The sequence below is a fragment of the Moschus berezovskii genome, chromosome 4, assembly GCF_049115385.1.
Source record: "Moschus berezovskii isolate FMDL1 chromosome 4, NW_MosBer_1.0, whole genome shotgun sequence".
Classification (NCBI taxonomy): Eukaryota; Metazoa; Chordata; class Mammalia; order Artiodactyla; family Moschidae; genus Moschus; species Moschus berezovskii.
Genome location: NC_142463.1, coordinates 69571984 through 69591822, shown reverse-complemented (window position 1 = coordinate 69591822; position 19839 = coordinate 69571984). Strand labels below are relative to the sequence as shown.

The following is a 19839-nucleotide window of genomic DNA, read 5'->3' as shown; positions in this document are numbered from 1 at the left end:
TAAATATTTTGGCTTAGAGCCACATAACTGATCCTTTGATTTTTCGACTTGCAATTTTTTTTTCTTTTTTGCAATAGTTTATTCAAAATGTTTGCCCTTTTCAAGGTTTCTCCCACTAATAGAAAGTTTTCTGACATCTATTTTGTTCATAATTTCATCAACTATTACTACTTTTACTATTACAATTGTTATTATTACTTATACTACTAATATTATTTATATAGTAGTACAGTTTAGTTGCTTAATTCTAATATAAACAAGTTTCATTAATGAGACAAGTTTCTGATCATGGTTGAGTTCTAAGTGACTCTATTTGCTGGTAATGTGATCTGATGCCCATCAGTCAGTCAGGGGTGTACATTCACAACAGAGTTTTATTGTTGTTGTTGGTAACTGCTTTGGCAGTGATAAATGTTATAAGAATTTCCATAGTACATTATAATTTTATTTATTGTAAGTCCAATAGTAAACTGAGAATGTCCAATTTTAATGGATTCTGCAAATGAAATAACTCACAAGGCAACTCCCCCAAATTGGTCGAAAATATACATTTTATTGCTTACCCATTTGTGAAAATGAAGAAGAGAAATTTGTATTTTCACGAGTCCAGTCCAAGAGCTGTGTGACGCTGAGAAAATTACCTAACATCTCTTTGCTTCATTAGGTTTTAATGAAATTAAATGAGTTAGAACAATGCTCGGTAAATAGTAAGCACTCCAAAGTATTAGCTATTATTATTAACTAATTCAGCAAGTATAAATACCTGTCATTTGGAATCTGTGTTTGCTGATAATGATGATGAAGTCACCATCTATAGGAAAGAGAACATTTCTCATTCTTGTCAAATATCTGCAATTACAGTATATTCCTCTGAATGCCAATAACATCGAATGAAAGCTTTTTTTTTTTTTTTTTCAAGTGAGAACCCAGAGATTTAGAACGGCCAAAGAACTTAGTAAGGCAGGACTAGTAGATTTCTCAGGGACTTTTGATGCATATCAAACATTAGCAACTTTTTGTTGGCTCAGTTTAGAAGCAAAGAGAATAACTGCTCATCAGTGTTTCTTAAAGTGTGGTTTATGAGGCTGTCCTCAGACTCTGAGGTGGATGCTTGTTTAAAGATTTTTAGAACTCTCTAGGCTACTAATTGTTTGAAGGATAACCAGTATATCAGGTGTTTCTTATATAACTTTAATTTGGAGACTCACAGCATGTTCAGTAATACAGGGAGAAAGTATCCTCCCTGAATCAAATTGGACCCAAGCCAGGGCACCTTTTAGGGCAGGCCTTCCTACCCGAACTGAGATACTACGTTTGATGCTGTGCTTATTCATCAAGCATCTCCCAACAATTGGTCCCCTTAAGATCCAGAAAACTTCTTCTGCCATGACTCTACGGTTGTGGCCGGCAATCTTGGGTTCTTCAGCTGTTTTCCTCAACAGTAGGAAGAGAAAAGGAATTGTGCCACTCTCGTGATCGTGGAACTCAAACATGGGTCTGTTCCACCTTAAAGGGCCTAGGCTTGCCTAAGTGTTTGGGTCTTGCAGAGTTTGGGCACCACCATATTTGGAGCGTGCCTACTTTGGGGCGGGAACCTCCTTGAGAGTGATTAGGTCAGCGCTGGGGGAGGTGACCTTGTTGGGTTTCTGGCACCCGAGAACAGTAGTGCACTGTTTCTGCTGCCCGGGTTGGTGTAATTGGCCTAGACGCTCCACCAGCGCTAGGCCGCCCGGGAGCTCCTCGCTGGCCGCCCCCGCGGCCCGTAGGTCGGTAAGAGGCGGGAAAGCAGCGCGCCTGCGCCGTGGGAACCGGGGCCGCAGGCGAAAAGCGGGGAGCGGAGGGGGGCCGTTGGAGCCGAGTAGCGTACAGAGCGGCGTGTGACGCGGGGACGCCGCGCGCTCCCAACGTCGCCCCGGTTTGACGCACACGGCACCAAACTGTGAGTTTCAGGGGCTATTTGGTCGGAATCGCCGGGACCCGTGTGGGTTTCGGGCCTCTGGGCTGTGGCGGCGCGGGACTGGGGGTGGCGGAAGAACTTGGGGGACCCGGCCTTCGGCGCTCGGGCCCGGGGAGCTACGCCCTAGGCTGGGTCCCAACCATCCAAAAGGACGCATTTTGCCGCACAGGCTAAGATGGCGGCGGCGGCCGAGGAGGCGGAGTTGGTGCTACACAAGGAGCCCGGGCCCCGGGTTCGGGGAGGCGGCGGCCGCAGGGGGCGGCGGAACCTGAGGTGAGCGGCGGCCGCCGCCGCGGGGCGGGACTCGGCGGAGGTGGGGAGGGGGGACTTCACCACGGCGGCGTCGGAGGATCCGGTAGCGGACACAAAGGGGTTGAGCTGGGCACTAGACTTGGGGGTTTTGTATAGTCACATGAAGCCGAGCAGCCAGTGAGCAGTAGGGGGAAGGGGGCCGAGATCAGGCGGCTTGGGGAGCCTGGCGGTCGCCATTGCAATGCACTGAGTAACGGGGCGGTCCGAGAGCAGTCACCAACCCCCTCTCCTCGGGGCTGCTCCGTCTCGGCCAGAAGCGTAGGCTCTGGCGTTAACTGTACACACCCCTCCCCTAACGTGGGACCTGGACCGCATAGCCCTCCCCTCCCCGTGTTCTGCAAGATCTTATGCCGCTAGGTGCCTGGGAAGTAACAGCAAGAGGTAAATCGCTCAAAGTGGGTTGCCAGGGGCTTGGTGGGTGTCCAGCTAAAGCTTTTTGCTTCTCCAGGTCTGATTCCCTGGCCTTTGTGTCCCTGGGAGCTTAATCTCTGCCAGAGGAAAGCAGGTGTGCTCCACTTCTCCCGTGAACCTGAAGATGAGTTGTCCCAGACCCTTCTCAGTGATTGGAAACTTAGGTGGTGGAACTAACGGTTTCTTGTTACGAGACTTCCACAGACGACTCTCGTGTTGGGATCCATCCATGGTTTAGCAACATTAGTGGAAAACTTTTCTTGAACTGTTTAAATAATACTGATACAAATCTAGTTGTTATAAAACTTTCATGTCTAGAGTTAAGATTTTGTGTGGTCCTTGAGAAGTACTCAACGAGAAAAACACAGTTGAGGTCCTTGATGGTCCTGTTCCTTATACAAGTTAATAATATCGTCAGCAGAAATAACCAAAACACCATCATCTATTCTGGCCAGTCCTGACTAATGCCAGGCTTGTTGCATCCGGATGATAGATTAGATTTGCCTTAATAGTATATTGCCTCTCTGCAGTAGTTTAGCTACATAGTTTTGGTCCTACAAGAAAAAGAGCATTTCAAAACATAGACAACTCAAATTTCTCAAAGAAAGGAAACCTGCTGTTTGCCTTCAGTCATATGTGTAAGTATCCAGGAAACTTGATGGCAACAATATTTACATCCATAGATTTTGTAAGGAAAAATTAGTGTTTATAAAGAAGTTACAATTTAGATATTTTAATAGGTAAAGCATGAAGCTTTAGTACTAGTAGCTTGACTAGTATTAATGTACATTGCTAGTTTATATTTACATTGCTGTCAAAATCATGATGGTGGTGTGAGTTTTAGAATTTCTAACATTTAAAATTATATGGCACCTACATCTACAACATACTTGGTATATTTGTAATATTCTCAATACAAAATTTGGAAACAACTAATGTTTTGACCAGGTCACATTAACAAGTTAAATTACTTTATTGAAGGGATAGTTAAACATACTTATAACTAACTTTAGATCTGTTTGAATTGAAATTTGAACTTTTCAGGATTTCTTAAAACTTTGATTTTCCTTGTTTTATGTTGCCCCCTCTTTTAACTTTTCTTCTAATAGAGAACAATCTTGTATTAATGAGAGATACATTATTATCAGCAAAATTATTATTGAATCATATAGTTTTAGCTTAGAAGGAATCTTCGAGAACAACTAGTATTACCCTCTCTCACAATATTTTGAGGGCCAAAGATGATTAAGTTAAGGGCATGATGGAAAATCATCTCTCAACTTCCATCTCGTTGGTCTTTTCATTGGTCACATTGCTGGGATAAGGAGGTGACCATCTGCAACTAATCATGGTTATAAAACAAGGGGGTATGTTTGAGAGTACTTGTTATTTAGATACTGTTATACTGATGAGAAATTCTGTGATGGTAATTGAAAACGTGTATTTAACTTGATATGGTGACGTTTTAAAGGGACTTCCAAAGTGAAACAAATTCAGATACAAAATACAGACATCAGATAATTTCAAAGCAATGTTGCTTTTGAATTTTGAGGTTTTCAAAATAATCTTGACTTAGAAACTTAACAAAACAGGTAGCTTGATAAACTTCTGGAAAGTTTGAAGTAATTGCAGTTAACTACCAGTTATTATGTAAGAAATGAGGTAGATACTAATGCCTTTCATTTTCTAATAACATTTTAGTTGGATAAATGGACATGCCACTTTGACCACGTTAAAAGCAACTTAAGACTAACTAGTGTACTGTTGAATAGTGAATCTGTAAGATCTGTTAGGAAATTCAACAAGTAGTAAAATCATTTATGATGGGGTCCCACAGTTATCTTTAATGTCTTTGGATATCATGTTTAACAACAACAGGTACATTATCTTTAGGTTTTAAAGCTTTTATGGGTCATTTAAGGCTCATTTAAATTATTGATTCTTCTAGGAAAGTTGATATATTAATTTGCAACACTATGTGAGTGGATTTAAATATACTTTGGTCTTGTGATAATTAGGATTACTTCTGGATTATTTGTAATTATGAAGTGAGTCTGTTGCCCGCAAAGGTTAAACTTTTTGCAGGTTTAATTTGTTATTTGAATTATAAGAAAGGGAGAATTTTTTTGTAGTTGAGAACTGTATTGGGTAACAGGAGGGGAAAATATAGACTCAAGGACAGTTACTTGAAGTGGTGAAGTTACTTATCATTTAAACAGTTTAAAGAAATTGGTTATTAGAAGAGATCAGGTTCATCTTTCTTTCACCCCAAATGCATTGCTAGTATATAGGGTTACTTATTTAGGCTCTTCTCAGAATGTGATTCTAAGGGAAAGCAGGGGATCTCATTCTTGTGGAGATGCTTTTCTCATGCCTGCTTTTCAGGCATATATTAAAGCAGGTAGCTGTAGCAAGCTGAATCCAGAAATTGGAATGTTGAATTACCTTGCCCTAATTTTATAGAACACTAGTTTTAGCAGGTTTTTTTTAAAGTTTTTAATTTATAGTTTGTAAAACATAATAAAGGATGGATAATATAATATTTTAGATATTCAGATAAACTTTTTTAAAACGTTTGTTATTAATCTCTCTGGTATAATCTGCTTCGTAAATATTAAAATTATGTAGCACTGACTGAAGCAATTCTAGAAGTAAAGTCTTAATTGAGGTTTGTTAGGTGGGAATAGCCGGTTTTTTGTTTTGGGGTTTCCAGTTTTATTTTGTTTTTAATTTTTATTTAATAAATGGTACAAAGCACAATGCCAAAAACATTAACAGTTAAAATTTCACCAAATGAAAAAATACTATAGAATACGCAGTTGTAAAAAGCTACATTAAGTTATTTTACAACTGTCTCAAGCTGCAAAAAGAAAAAAAAAGCCCAATACCATACCTAAGTTATCCCTCTCTCAAAATAATGCCATTTATGTTACAAACCATGAGGTTTTGATGGGGTGCTCATGGTTTATAACATAAATGGAATAGCTGCTTTTGATAGTGCCATTTGCACCACTGAATTTTGAGAGAACTGAGAGGAATCAAATTGAGAATAATCAAACTGATTCTAGCACTAGCTCACCCTGCTGGTTGACTAAAGTATTTCTTCTTCCCACTCTTAAAATGAAGCACCAAGAGAAAGATCCCTTGAAATCTCAAAGCCAGAACACTAAATTCAGTTCGTGGTCTTTCTTCAGATAGATGGAGCCTATATGAAAAAAGTGTATTCTTCTCTCTGGGGCCTCACTTGCTGTACTGTTTAATTTTTTTCTTAGATCTGCTGAAGCTAAACTGCTAAGTTTACTATTTTCTTTGAATTTACTAGAAACTCTTATGTGATTAGAAGGAGTTAGTGTGTTTTTGTTCCATTTAGTTAGAAATAAAAGGTAGACTACTAAGAAATGTTAGCAGTCCTGTGAGATAACTTTCCAGGAGGAATTTCCAAGAGGATTTCAAGAGGAAGAGAAGAAGAATTCTAGGGCAGCAGCAGCAGTGCATACTTCTCTTAGATGAGGGAAAGTGAGACTGTATTGAGATTAGTGTTTCAAAGCGATTGCCCTTGCACTCTTCCTCTACCAGTCTTTTGCCCTACCTGTCTGTGAGCTGTAACCTTCCCATTTTATTTGGAATTCTTGGAATTCTGATTTTGTAAGTAACTTTGTGAAGAGTATAGATGAGTGATTTGTTCCTTGAAATTTGATTCCTATTAGTCTAAATTGTGGTATAAGTGAAGTTGGTTAGAGTAATGCACATAAGGTTTTAGATATTAGCCTTTTTAGTATGTATGTTATTCATTGAGGTTGAAAATGCAGTTTTACTTTTTAAAATTGAAACATTGATGTACTGTATTATTTTAGCTTCAGGTGTACAACCTAGTGGTCAACATTTATGGAATGATCGCCTCAATAAGTCTAGTATCTATCAGACCGCATACAAAGTTATTATATTATTGATCATATTTCTTATGCTGTATACTACTTCCCCATGACTTGCTTATTTTAAAACTAGAAGTTTGTGCCTTTTAATTTCCTTCGCCTATTTTGCCCATCCCCTTCCCCACGCTTGCAATCACTCTATTCTTTGTATCTACGGGAAAATACAGCTTTTAAAAGACTTTGTACAAAGTCAGGAAACTAAATATGTTATGAGTCAAAAGGATAATTTAAAATTTTAAAGTGCCTAATAAAGTGTTGTGATTAAAACACCGTTTTTAAAGTGTATTTACCTGTTTTATAACAATTATTTTTCTATTATTTATAAAAGATGAAAAATTTTATCCTTTTTTCCAGAGTATTTAACCCTTTTACTTGAAAGCATAATGTTTTTTTTCATCAGTTTCTTGAGGAAGATGTTAAACATAACTAGTACTTTCAAAACACCACAATTATTGGGGAGGGGGATGAATCCTAATTATTGTTGAATAGTTTGTGGAGGATGGGAGGATAAGGTTTAAAAAGAGGAAGTATTGATGTAAAACTAGTGGTGTTAAGATCTAGCTCTGTGAGCACTAGGCAAGTAGATTGAATAATAATATCTTCATAGAGGTTTGGGTTTATATTACATAATTCATGTAGTAAAGCCCTTAACTTTCTGGTATGCAATGAATGCTGAATAAATATTAACTATTGAAATAATAATAATAGTTATTATCACCATTGTTTTATTGTTTTTTCTGCAGTAGCTTGACTGGAGAAGGAAATGACAACCCACTCCAGTATTCTTGCCTAGCAAATCCCTTGGACAGAGGAACCTGGCAGGCTACAGTCCATGGGGTGGTAAAGAGTTGGACACAACTTAGCGACGTAACAGTATCTTGAAATTTTCACCTGTCAGTGATCTGAAGCTATATACTTTTTTTAGTGTTCCATTTTGAGGCTTATGTCTGCAAAGGAAGATAGGCACCAAACTGTGGCATCTTCAGTTCTAGCAGCTAAAGCTATAACCAGCGTTAATATATCAGGAACACATTTTCTTTTATGACTATCAAGTGATGAAAATAATAATGCATTTGGGAAAGAGTGCATTTTAGTTCTTCCCAGCCAGTGTGTTGGTTTACTTTGTTAAAACATCCTGTTTCTTCACTCCCCTTTAATTTTTGACCATGAGGATGGTGGTGAGTATTAGCAGAGAGAAGAGTGAGAGTGGCTGTGTATATTTGTATGTAAAGTACATATAAACCCCAGATGAGAGTGAGGAGTGGCTTCAGCAGAAGCAGGATTGAGAAGAATGTTACCTTCTCACTGCTTGGTCTGACTTGGTCAGGGGAATTTCCTCAAATAGCATTTCCTTTTGCTGTTTTCCTCTCCACACTTTTTGTTTTATATATGTCTATGCTGGTTTACGGAGAAGGCAGTGGCGCTCCACTCCAGTACTCTTGCCTGGAAAATCCCATGGACGGAGAAGCCTGGTAGGCTGCAGTCCATGAGGTCGCTAAGAGTCGGACACGACTGAGCGACTTCACTTTTACTGTTCACTTTCGTGCATTGGAGAAGGAAATGGCAACCTACTCCAGTGTTCTTGCCTGGAGAATCCCAGGGACGGGGGAGGCCGTCTATGGGGTCACAGAGAGTCGGACACGACTGAAGTGACTTAGCAGCAGCATGCTGGTTTAATCTTAAACTTATTTCCCAGTCTTTTAAGTTTTTCTTCTACCACCTACTTCCCCCACTACCAATGCAAATTTTAAACTTTAAAGACAATTGTAAAAGGCAGCTAGTAAAAGTACTTTTTAAGTTCACATGAGGAGAAGTGTGATTTGAAATATTAGAGTTTTAATATTTGTTTAAAAAATACTTTCAACAGTTTGGAAAAGGAAGACAGGAGAAGTCACCCATAATCTTGTCACCACTGTATAATCATTCGTATTAAAGGAAAGGAAGATGAAACTGACATTAATTAAGCATCTATTATTATTCCTTATAATGATGCTACCTTACAATATATACATTTATAGTATATGTTCTCATTTCATATGCAGGGAAACAAACTTAGATTTAGGTCATATAGACAGTAAACAGTAGAGCAGCAAAGTTTGAATGTAGGTATATTTTGACTTCCTATCCTTTCATTCTGTATATCTGCCATTTTACCTTATTATATAATTTTTAAGTTTTGTTTCCTACTTATGAAACTTAACATTATGAAGGCATTTTTCTGCCTACCCTCATTTCAGTTGGTGTCTTATTGCTCACATTGTTTATTCATACCCCCAAATAAAGGTTCTTTGTCTTGGCTGCTGGACGTTGGTACAGTGATATTGGTCAAAATGGAAGCTGCTTTTTTCTTTAGTGAGTGACTAAGATGAAAAATAATCTACCTTAATTAGAACTAATACTCTGGGATTAGAAATTCTATGAGTTTAATAGTACTGTCTGCCTGGTGAGACATTTAACACAAAATGGATATGTATAAAATGTAGGTAACATTTTAACAGTTTATAGCCAAATGGAAACAGAACTTTAAAAACATTTTTATACTCTGAAGTGTCTTAAGCTTCCTTGTTAAAAATCTTTAAAATTGATATTAAAATTAAATAGGCACCTAACAGAATACTAGTTGATTTTAGTATATGTATATAATGTTTAGTGTGTATATATATAATCTTTAGTATATAAAAAGAGAATGGGCTTAATACTGAATTTCTTGCACTAATTGGGTGGATGCCAAATAAATCTATAATCTATAAATAGGTTGTATAGGTCACTACTGGCAGGTGGAAATATGTTGAGCCACAATGTGATTTAAATTTTTTTATAGCCACATTAAAAGATTAAAAAAATAAGTAAAGTTAACATTTTTGACTCTTTTATGTAACCCCATATATCCAAATACTGTCATTTCAACATGTACACATTATTGAGATACTTTACATTCTTTTTTTTTTACACCAAGTCTTCAAAATCCAGTGTGTTACCTCCTTAAAGGACATCCCGGTTCAGACCAACCAGACTCAGGCACTCATTAGTCGTGTTTTGGACAGTGCAGATACAGATAGTAAGTTCTGTACAAGTACCGAGAAAGGATAAAGTAGAAATTGAACTGTGCCTTAAGGAGAGTTGAGAAAAGAGTATGCTGGGGAAAGAACATTCCCGTAAAGAAGTGATGGGAATTAAAAGAGGAGACATTATTAGAAACCAGATAATAGGGTGGCTTGAATCCAGCTTAGGGAATTTGGTTTTTCTGTGTGCGTGTGTTCGGTAAATGTTGGAGGTTGCCTAATCCCGTGTTTTGCACATGAGCAGTTAATGAATATTGAATTATTATTTAAGTGAATTAATACGAGGCAGAGTTTAAGAAAAGTGCTGGCAAAATACTAACAAAGCCTTGTGGGTCTTATAGCGGGAAAGAGTTGCATTTAGGGACTATTGGTGGTCTGTGATTAGAGATATGATGGAGAATGATGGAAAAGGATGAGAATTGAGAAAAGGTTTTTAGATTTTTACCATTATTTAAAAGGTTTTTAGATTTTACCATTAGGTTTTTAGGTTTTAAATATTTTACTTATATATAATTTACATATATTTAAGTGCACAAATCTTATGAATACAAGTAAAAGAAATTCCACAAATAAATACACCCAGTAACTTCAACCTAGATCAAGATACAAAACATTTTCTGTGCTGAAAAAGGTGCCTTGTGCCCCTTCCTCTTTCTTCTCCCTCAAAGAAGTAACCACTTTTCTGACCGCCATCATCAGAAATAGGTTTGGCTTGTTTTCAAACTTGCTAATGGCATATTCATCCTTTCCCAGTGTAGTGAGAGTTGATGCCTGAATCTGTCTCTTTACAATTATGGGCATTGTTGGATGAATTTGGAGATAAATTAGATGATAGGTAGTTTGTACCGTAGGCCTTTTTTTCCCCAGTGTGATATATATCAACATCAGAGATGTTTTTTAGTTTTCATTAATAGTAACCCATCAGAGGTTTTATAACAAAATTTGTTTAGAATGCAGAGATTTGAATTGCCTCCGTAGGTAACATGGTTGTCTGGCTTACTTTCATTACAGTATCCTCTAGGCATATAGCCAAGAAGTAGATAGAAGAGGTCTTGGATTACCTCCTTATATAGCTGCTTTTTGGAACCTCTTTATTAGTAGTTTCTAGACATTATGTAAGTTAGCTTTCAGGCATTTCAGGTTGTTTAATAAGGTATTTGGGTATTTCTGATTGTGATTGTAGGGGTAGAAATAAATTTTTGTATTTACGTTTACAGGCAAGTATCCAATCTCAACCAGAAAGGTTTTGCCATTTAAGTGTAAAGAAGGAGAATGCTACCTAAAGAGAGATGCACAAAAGTTTGAATGGTTAAAATCCATGAAGGACACTTTGTAAATTGATCTTCAATGGAATTATTGATCATGGTTTTTACTTGTGCTTCAATAATTTTTTTGCAAATGGGATTAATGGTTACAGCATTGTTTTTCATGACTGTTGAGCACTGTAAACCTTATTGTAGTGTAACAATTGGTGATTTTGGGAGAAAGATTTTTTTCTGAAACATGTATTCTTATAATAAAGTTATAAAAAGTACATAACAATGAAAATATGTATCTTCACATTCTAGTATGCTGAGTTTTGAGGAATAGATGTGTTTTGTAAATTGTGCAGCTATGGACATGAAAATACTTTCTCATTAATGTTTGGATTATGAATGTGTTTGAGCTTATGAATGAAAGTATTTTATGAAGTTTTCTTGTTTGGAATTTGTACCAAGTTTGCTTAATAATTCCTTGCTCGAAGAATTTTGTTATCTTGAAGAAATAAAACTCATCTGTGAAATTTATTATGTAGGTTTTGTATTTGTGAAGTATAGAGGTCAAAATTGATCAGACATTGAAAAATAGATTTTCCTTAAAATATTGAGAGTTTATATAATAGCTTCTGGGGGCTAGATTTAGAATATTACAAACAAAATAATTAGTATGCTGTTATAGCTTTTTGTGTGTAGAAAAATAATATAAGGGAAAGTTCTGTTTGTGTTTTGAAAAAATGAATGTTATATTTGAATTTGGTTTTGGGAGATGTAATTTTTTTGTATTCAGAAAAACCTTTTAACTGTGGTTGTATTTCTCCCAGCCTTCTCTTGTTTTAACTGGGTTAATTATTGTATAAAATTCATTTAGTATCACACTAGGATAAGAATGCAGATATATAAAGCAAATGATGTGGTTCCTGCTCCAGAGAGGTCATTATCTAAGATACGACTTGAAGAGTGCTTAATAATGAAATATTTGAATTCCTGGATTTACACAAGATGATATGAACAGTGTGTAGTAAGACTGTGAAAGCTTCCTGGGAAAAGTACATTTTAACCTAGATTTTGAATAAGTGATATTTATAGATTGGTGGAGAGGGAAGGGAGTATCAGCTAGGGTGAAGGTTTGTTTAAAAGCACAGAGATGGGAACTGTGGAATGCAAGTATTTTCCTTGTTTGAAGTAGAGTCTGTTTTAAGTGAACGTGATAAAAAGTAAAGCTTATAAGGTTGTGACCTGAGCTAGAGGAATCTAAAAAAGTTTGTGTTAGAAGTAAGGAGTTCTACTAAAGGCCATTGAACAGAAATACATGAAGAAAAATAAGAAAGATCAGCAGCCAAATATATGATTAGAGAAAGGATTAAAGTGAGAAGGGCCAGTTAGGGGTTATTATCTTGGTGAATGGTAGAGAGGGAAATGGATAGTTTTAAAATAAAACAGGTGAAAATGTGGCTCATAAGTTTGTAGTGTAAAGTTAATATAAGAATGGAACCATTTTATTAATACTATCTTTTGGTGTTGAAAATAAACTTATGTGGAGACACTGTACCTATGAGTTACTAATTGAGATGAAATTTGCCTTATCCTATTAAAAAACTTAGGAGCTTTTTTTTTTTAATTTATGAGTTTTAACAAAAACTTTGACAGCTAAGACCAAGAAAGTTATGCTATAGTGGTATTTTTTTATAAATTGTTAGTACTGTCAACTACAGAAATATTTGAGATCAATAGTAAGAGATTATAATTGTATTGCTGAGTTTTGAGTTATAATAGTACATTTAAGGGTTGCCTTAAGAGATATTCTAATTGGAATGGGAGTTGGTGTGAAACCAGAAGATAATAAAAATTAATAATCTGGACTACCAGTGTTTAAATTTTTTAGAAATAGATATTGTTTTAAAATTTGGAAGCAGTTGTGAACGCACAGCTCTTATTAGGGGAATCCCTAAAATGTAGTTCCCGCTAGGCAATAGTAGTTGCTGGTATTTAAGATGTGAGATGTTTGTCTTCAGTGGAGTTTTTAAGAGTTCTTAAATTGAACATATACTGTTGTTTTAGAAGGGGTATCCCCAGTGGCTCAGTGGTAAAGAATCCACCTGCCAGTGCAGGAGATGCAAGAGACGTGGGTTTGATCCCTGAGTCGGAAAGATCCTCTGGAGGAGGGCATGGTAACCCACTCCAGTATTATTGCCTAGAAACTTCTATTGTCAGAGAAGTCTGGCGGGTTACAGTCCAGGGGGTTGCAAAGAGTTGGACACAATAGAGCATGCATTCATCGTCTTACAATGAGTACAATTATTAGAAAATATGAATTAGAACTAGAAAATAAGAAAAATAGAATTAGAAAATATGAAGAATGATAAAAATAATATAGTTTTAAAAGTATATTTCTGCCTCTTTTAGAAATAGTAAATAGAACAGAGTTTAGGAGTTAATAGAGTCTTGGAGTTTTAAGAGAGTATGTTAGTCTTATAACAAGTTTATATTTTAACCATTCTCATAGTTAATATAGGCTTAACTTTAGTTAGTAAAGAAGTTACTGTGGTTTCTGGCACCATGGTAAAATAGGGAGGTACATTTGACTTCATCCAAGTTACCTGTTGAGACAAATCAGCTAAAGCAAAGGACAATAGTTTGTCCCCTACTGTCAGTGGGAAAAAGCATTTTTATCTGTATTGCTGAGATTGGAGTTTCTGTGTAGACAGAGTGGTAGAGGATGCCAGCAGAACTATCTACTGTTCCATGAATATTGGATGATCTAGTGGTTTGGGAATAGGAAACTTGCCTGAAAACCTTGCCCTGAACCTCATTCTTGAATAGTTCCCTATTTATACTCTTTTTGTGACTGCAAACTTACTGGAAATAGACCCATCCTTACCTGTGTTCTCTGCCATAGGCCTCTGTATGCTCATAAGCAGTGAAAAAACACAACATAAACAAGGAGAGCCAGCAGTTTAAATAGGATGGAAACTGGGAAACCAAACTGACTATTCCGTCTATATTGATCCTACTGAAACAGCTTATACAGGAGGGAGGTAGAAGAGGAGATAGAGGTATCTCTCTGGCTGTGGTGGAATCAGTCTTATGCTATGGCAGTGAATGTCTTAATGGTGGCATTGCCATTAGAGTGATACAAATGGTATCCTAAGTAGATATCCTTTGGTGTGATATTGCTTGCCTGATTATCTCCTTTCAGTTCAGTTCAGTTCAGTCGCTCAGTTGTGTCCGACTCTTTGCGACCCCTTGAATCACAGCATGCCAGGCCTCCCTGTCTATCACCAACTCCCGGAGTTCACTCAAACTCATGTCCACAGAGTCGGTGATGCCATTCAGCCATCTCATCCTCTGTCGTCCCTTTCTCCTCCCACCCCCAATCCTTCCCAGCATCAGAGTCTTTTCCAGTGAGTCTACTCTTTGCATTTTCCATGCCTTATTTCCCAGCTTTCTGTCTAGTTTGGTTACCCAGTACCTTCTCACAGCTTTTTCTTAATTTAATTGGAATAGATTTCTTTCCCACTCTCCTCCCCTTTATAAATTGAATTAAACATTTTTGTTATGTGGTTTTATAAGTGTTTCATCTAAGTAAACATAGCAAATGTTTGAAGTGAATGGCAAAAATAATACTAGACATTCATGTCAAGCAAAGGCTAAAACTTTTCTAGTCCAAAACCTTTGAATGAGAAAAAGAATTTTTTAATTAATAAAAAATTAGACCACTAAACAATATTAGGCTTGAGTGTTTGTGTGATAAACTCAAATAGCACTGAAATATATGAAGTAGTGTTTTTAGAGAAATTGGTAACATCAGTCTTTTTCAGGAGATTTTAATTTACCTCTCAGAATTTAATAGATCAAGTAAACAGAAATTAAGGCTATGAAGATTTGGATAGCAATATGCTTTATCTAACAGGTATATGTCAAACTTTGTTCCCAATAAATACACATTTTTCCAATTTGTGTGAATTAAATTTTTTTAATGTCTTGGGGTTTGAAGAGAATTTGAAATTTTAAATAAGAGAAATTGTATAAGTCAATATATTTTGACTACATTATAGAAAAGCTAGTTGTTAAAGCTAAAATGATTTTAACTATTTGGGTGATTAAAACTGTATCCTATTCAAACTTGAGCCTAAATTTCATACTATTTAAAAAGGAGCAATATTGAAGAAGACATGCCACATCAAAACTGGTGAGATGAATATCTTTTTAAACATGGTGCATTAAATAACCATTTATTTTGAAAGCAGCCCCCTTGTAGAATTATAATAATTTTTTTTAAGCTTAGGGTATCAAGGAAAAAACTGGACAGTTGATCACAGAAGGAAAACTCTGGAAGCTGGAAAGCAGCAACTTTGTATCACTAAGAAAACTCAAACTCTTTCCACTTTTGATGGGAAAGGCCTAGAATGGTCTAGAATTGTGCAGTTGAACCCTATGGTGCTTCGGGACCATAAAAGAATTGTCTAAGAGTTAATAACAAATTAACAACCCTCATGGTGCCAAGAAGATGTTTCTTACCTTTATCAAGGTTTCCTCTCTGATACTGTGTTCTTGAACAGTAGGCAAGCTCAGGTTAAGAGTGTCATACTCAGAAACAGAATTGAGAAGAATTTTACGTGTTGAACTAGGAATCATCGAGCCTCTTTCCTCCTGGTTCTGAAAGTACTAGACATCAAGCTTCTGCCCCCAAAGGTAAGATTGGAAGATTCATTCTACTGTAGCAAACTGATGAGGAAAAGAGACCAACAGATAATAACAGATGGGGATACACCAGGCAAATCATCAGACTGATCATCTCACATTGACACTACCTATTAACAGAATTTCAAGGCAACTTAAAATTTTTTTTTCCATTAATTATCGTTTACCACAGGATATTGGCTATAGTTCTGTGTGCTACATAGTATAGGACTCTGTTGATGCACTCCATAATAACAACTTGCCTCTGCCAACCCCAAACTCAATCTATTCCTCCCTTCCCTGCTGCAACCTGTAAATTTTTTTTTTTTTGTAGTGTTTCTGGGATTGTTTCTATTTTGTAAGCGAGTTCATTTGTATTATATTTAAGATTCCACATATAAGTGATGGTATCAATCTGTATTAGACTTCATTTATAATAGTGTGATAATCTCTGGGTTCGTTGGCTAGACAACTTTTAGGTTTTTCATTTTAAACCTTTTTTCATTTTAAAATATGAGATTAAGGATGACTCAATAAGAGGAAGTAAGTAGAAACTTTATTATAATAGTTTTAAAACTTAAGTTTTAAAAGAAAACTTCTTTAAAAAGTTACCGACATTTTTGGAAATAAGGGGATAATTATATCTTTGAAATGAAAAAGGATATTATGAAGAGTCAATCCTTAGAAAACAAGCTCTTAGACATTTAGAATATGAAATACTTAACAGAAGAGTTCGAAATTTAGGATGTTAAATTTCTAGTAGAAGGTTGGAAGGTAAAATTGAGAAAAGCCATCACAAAGCAGGACAAAAGAGTTGTGAGTTGTAAGAGAAAATAAAGCTAGAGGATCACTCTTGGCAAGTTCAACATGAAAAATCAGAATTACAGAATGGGAGGAAATGGATGGAGGAAGTTATTTAAGAATAATTCCACAGAAATCTTGAGTTTCCACATTAAAAGGATTCATAGCATTCACAGCATAGTGACTCGAAAAAAAAAACAATCTACATGATAGAATTTCAGGCATCAGAAACAAAGGGAAATTCCTAAAAGCTTTTGTTTATGGAGCATATAAAAGAGATTAGGAATCAGTGTCTTTGGAAAATAATCAATAATGAAATAATGCCTCAGAATCCTAAAGGAATAGTTATTTCCAAACTACTAACTCCGTACTCTTCCCAAAGCTGTCAGATGTGGGAGTCAATACACAGAACATATGAGGTTGTTAGAATATTTACTTCAAATGCACCATCTCTCTCAATAATTTATTAGAGGACCCGGGCTCTATCAGAATGATTGTGTGAGTCAAAAAGAGGAGGGATCCAGGAAATAACATTTAGTACAGGAAAATGATGATAGTGCAGGGAGATGCAAGGAAGGTGGCTGTGCAGCAGGTCTGAAGAATAATTAGTTCATCAGGAGGACAAAAGGATGTAGATGATATATCTTCAAGAAACAAACACACACACAAGAAAAAAGATTTTTGTGAGTTTATTTGTAAGGGATATTTATTTGTAATTTTGTTTTCCTGTGTTTGAGAAGGATCGGTGTCAATTCTTGGAATGTTTGGTTCAAAGGTAGCTGTCACCAGAGAAGTCATCTGGTCCTTGTTTTCTTAGTGGGAGGTTTTTTCATCACTTAATCTCTTGTTATTTGGGATTTCCAGTGTCTTCTTGAATCAGTTCTGGCAGTTTGCTTTTTTTACCCCCAGAAATTCATCCATTTCACATGGGTTACTTTATTCTTTGCCATTCAGTTGTTTGTTCCCTTCCCTTATAATCCTTTGTATTTCTTGTTATAAAGCCTGTATTAAAACTGGCCTTTCATTCTTGATTGTAATACAGGCCTTGAGATAGTTAGGTTTGGTTCCAGATCACCACAATAAAGCAAGTAACATGACTTTTTTGGTTTCACAGTGCATATACAAGTTATGTTTATACTATACTGAAGTGAATTAAGTGTGTGACAGCATTATGTCTTAGAAACAGTATGCTGCTGCTGCTCCTCAGTCGCTTCAATCGTGTCCAACTCTGTGCGACCCTATAGACAGCAGCCCACCAGGCTCCCCCATCCCTGGGATTCTCCAGGCAAGAACACTGGAGTGGGTTGCCATTTCCTTCTCCAGTGCATGAAAGTGAAAAGTGAAAGTGAAGTTGCTCAGTTGTGTCTGACTCTTTGTGACCCCATGGGCTGCAGCCTACCGGGCTCCTCCATCCATGGGATTTTCCAGGCAAGAGTACTGGAGTGGAGTGCCATTGCCTTCTCTGTAAAAACAGTATACATACTTTAAAAGACTTTATTATTAAAAAGTGATAACCATTATCATTGAGCAAGTTGCAGCCTTTCTGCTGGTTGAGTGTCTTGCCTCAGTGTTGATGGTCTTGCCTCAGTTTGATCAGGGAGGTTGGTTGCTGAAGGCTGGAGTGGTTGTGGTGGTTCTTAAAGTAACAGTGAAGCTTGCCGCACTGATTGACTCTTCCTTTCACTTGAACACTTAGAGGCCATTGTAGGGTTATTAACTGGCCTAATTTCAGTATTGTTGTGTCTCAGGGAATGGGGAGACCTGAGAAGAGAGAGAGATGAGAACAATCAGTGGAGCCACCAGAATACACAATAATAAGTTCACCATCTTACATGAGCATGGTTTCTGGTGCCCCCAGACAATTATGATAGTAACATCAAAGATAGCAAAAAATAATAGTGGAAAAAGTTTGAAATATTGCAAGAATTACCAAAGTGTGACACAGAGACACAGAGTAAGCAAATGCTGTTGGAAAAATGGTGCTGATAGACTTGTTTCATGCAGGGTCACTATAAACCTTCAACTTGTTTTTAAAAAAAAAGCAGTATCTGTGAAGCTCAATAAAATAGGGTGTGGTGGTGGTGGTTTAGCTTGTTTAATTTGTCTTTTTTTTTTTTTTGATCAAGCCCTACCTGAAGGTTTGTCAATTTTGTTGGTATTTTTAAAAATCCAACTTTTGAATTCATTGTTTTTATTTTTAAAAATTCTCTTTCATTTCTGCTGTAATCTTTATTATTTCCTTTCTTCTGTTTGCTTTGGGTTTAATTTGCTCTTTTTCTGGTTTCTTAAGATGGATGGTTAGATTATTGATATCTCCTTTTAAAGTAGATGTATATAGCTGTAAATTTCCCTTTAATCACTGCTGCTACTTCATCTCATCAGTTTTAGTGTGTTGTGTTTTTGTTTTCATCTCAACGTGTTTTATAGTTTCTCATGTTATTTCTTTATTTAGGAATCTGTTGCTTAAATTCCACGTATTTGTTAATTTTCCAAATTTTCTTCTGTTACTGATGTCTAGTTTCATTCCATTGTGGTTGGAGAACATACTTTGTATGATCTGATTCCTTTTAAATGTGTTGTTTTATGGCTTAACATACGGTCAGTATACTGGCGAATGTTCCATGTATGCTTGAGAAAAATGTTTTCTGCTTTCTTTGAGTATTCTGTAGTTATCTGTTAGATTAGGTTAGTTTATAGTGTTTAAGTCCTGTTTTCTTATTGGTCTCCTATCTGATTCTTTCTGTTACTGAAAGTGAGGCACAGAAGTCTCCATCTGTTTTTGTTTTTGTCTGTTGTCTATTTTTCTTTTCAATTCTGTAAGTTTCTTCTTCATATATTTTGTGGCTTTGTTAGGAGTGTATATATTTACAGTTTATCCATAATTAAACCTTTTTTCTTATAAAATGTTCTTTGTCTTTAGTAATGATTTTTTTCCGTTCGTGTCTTGTGTCTGAAAAGAATATAACCGCTAGAGTAGCTGTCTTTTGGTTACTGTTTGCACTGGATATCTTTTTCTATCCTTTCACTTTTAAATTCTTTGAATCTGTCTCCTTTTAAAAATTTATTTTTGGCTTCATTGGGTTTTCCTTGCTTTGTGTGGGCTTTCTCTATTTGTGGTGAGTGGGGACTACTCTGTTGTGTTGCAAGGGCTTCTCATTGTGGTGGCTTCTCTTGTGGAACACAGGCTCTAGGCTCATGGGCTTTAGTAGTTGCTGCATATGGGCTCAGTAGTTGTGGTGTGCAGGCTCAGGGCACGGGGTGTCAGTACTTGTGGTGTGCAGGCTTGGTAGTTGCAGCTGGCGGGTTCTATTAGTTGTGGCACAGTGGGCTTAGTTGCTCCACAGCATATGGAATCTTCTGGCCCAGGGATTGAACCTGTGCAGTCTGCTTTGGCAGGTAGATTCTTACCCACTGTACCACCATGG

General features: G+C 36.6%; 1 protein-coding gene across 12 annotated transcripts in view; it reads left to right on the top strand.

The window, feature by feature from the left end:
* Nucleotides 1-1633: 1633 nt before the first annotated feature.
* Nucleotides 1634-19839, top strand: part of ZNF644 (zinc finger protein 644) — a 113508-nt gene continuing 95302 nt past the window's right edge. For 2 of the 12 annotated variants that reach the window (XM_088835480.1, XM_088835473.1), the window contains exon 1: nucleotides 1634-1939. The gene's annotated coding sequence lies outside the window, so the exon portion shown is untranslated. Of the gene's footprint in view, nucleotides 1940-2126; nucleotides 2231-2280; nucleotides 3319-19839 lie in introns of those variants that run through there. The other 10 variants (XM_088835474.1, XM_088835481.1, XM_088835475.1 and 7 more) reach the window with 10 other exon arrangements.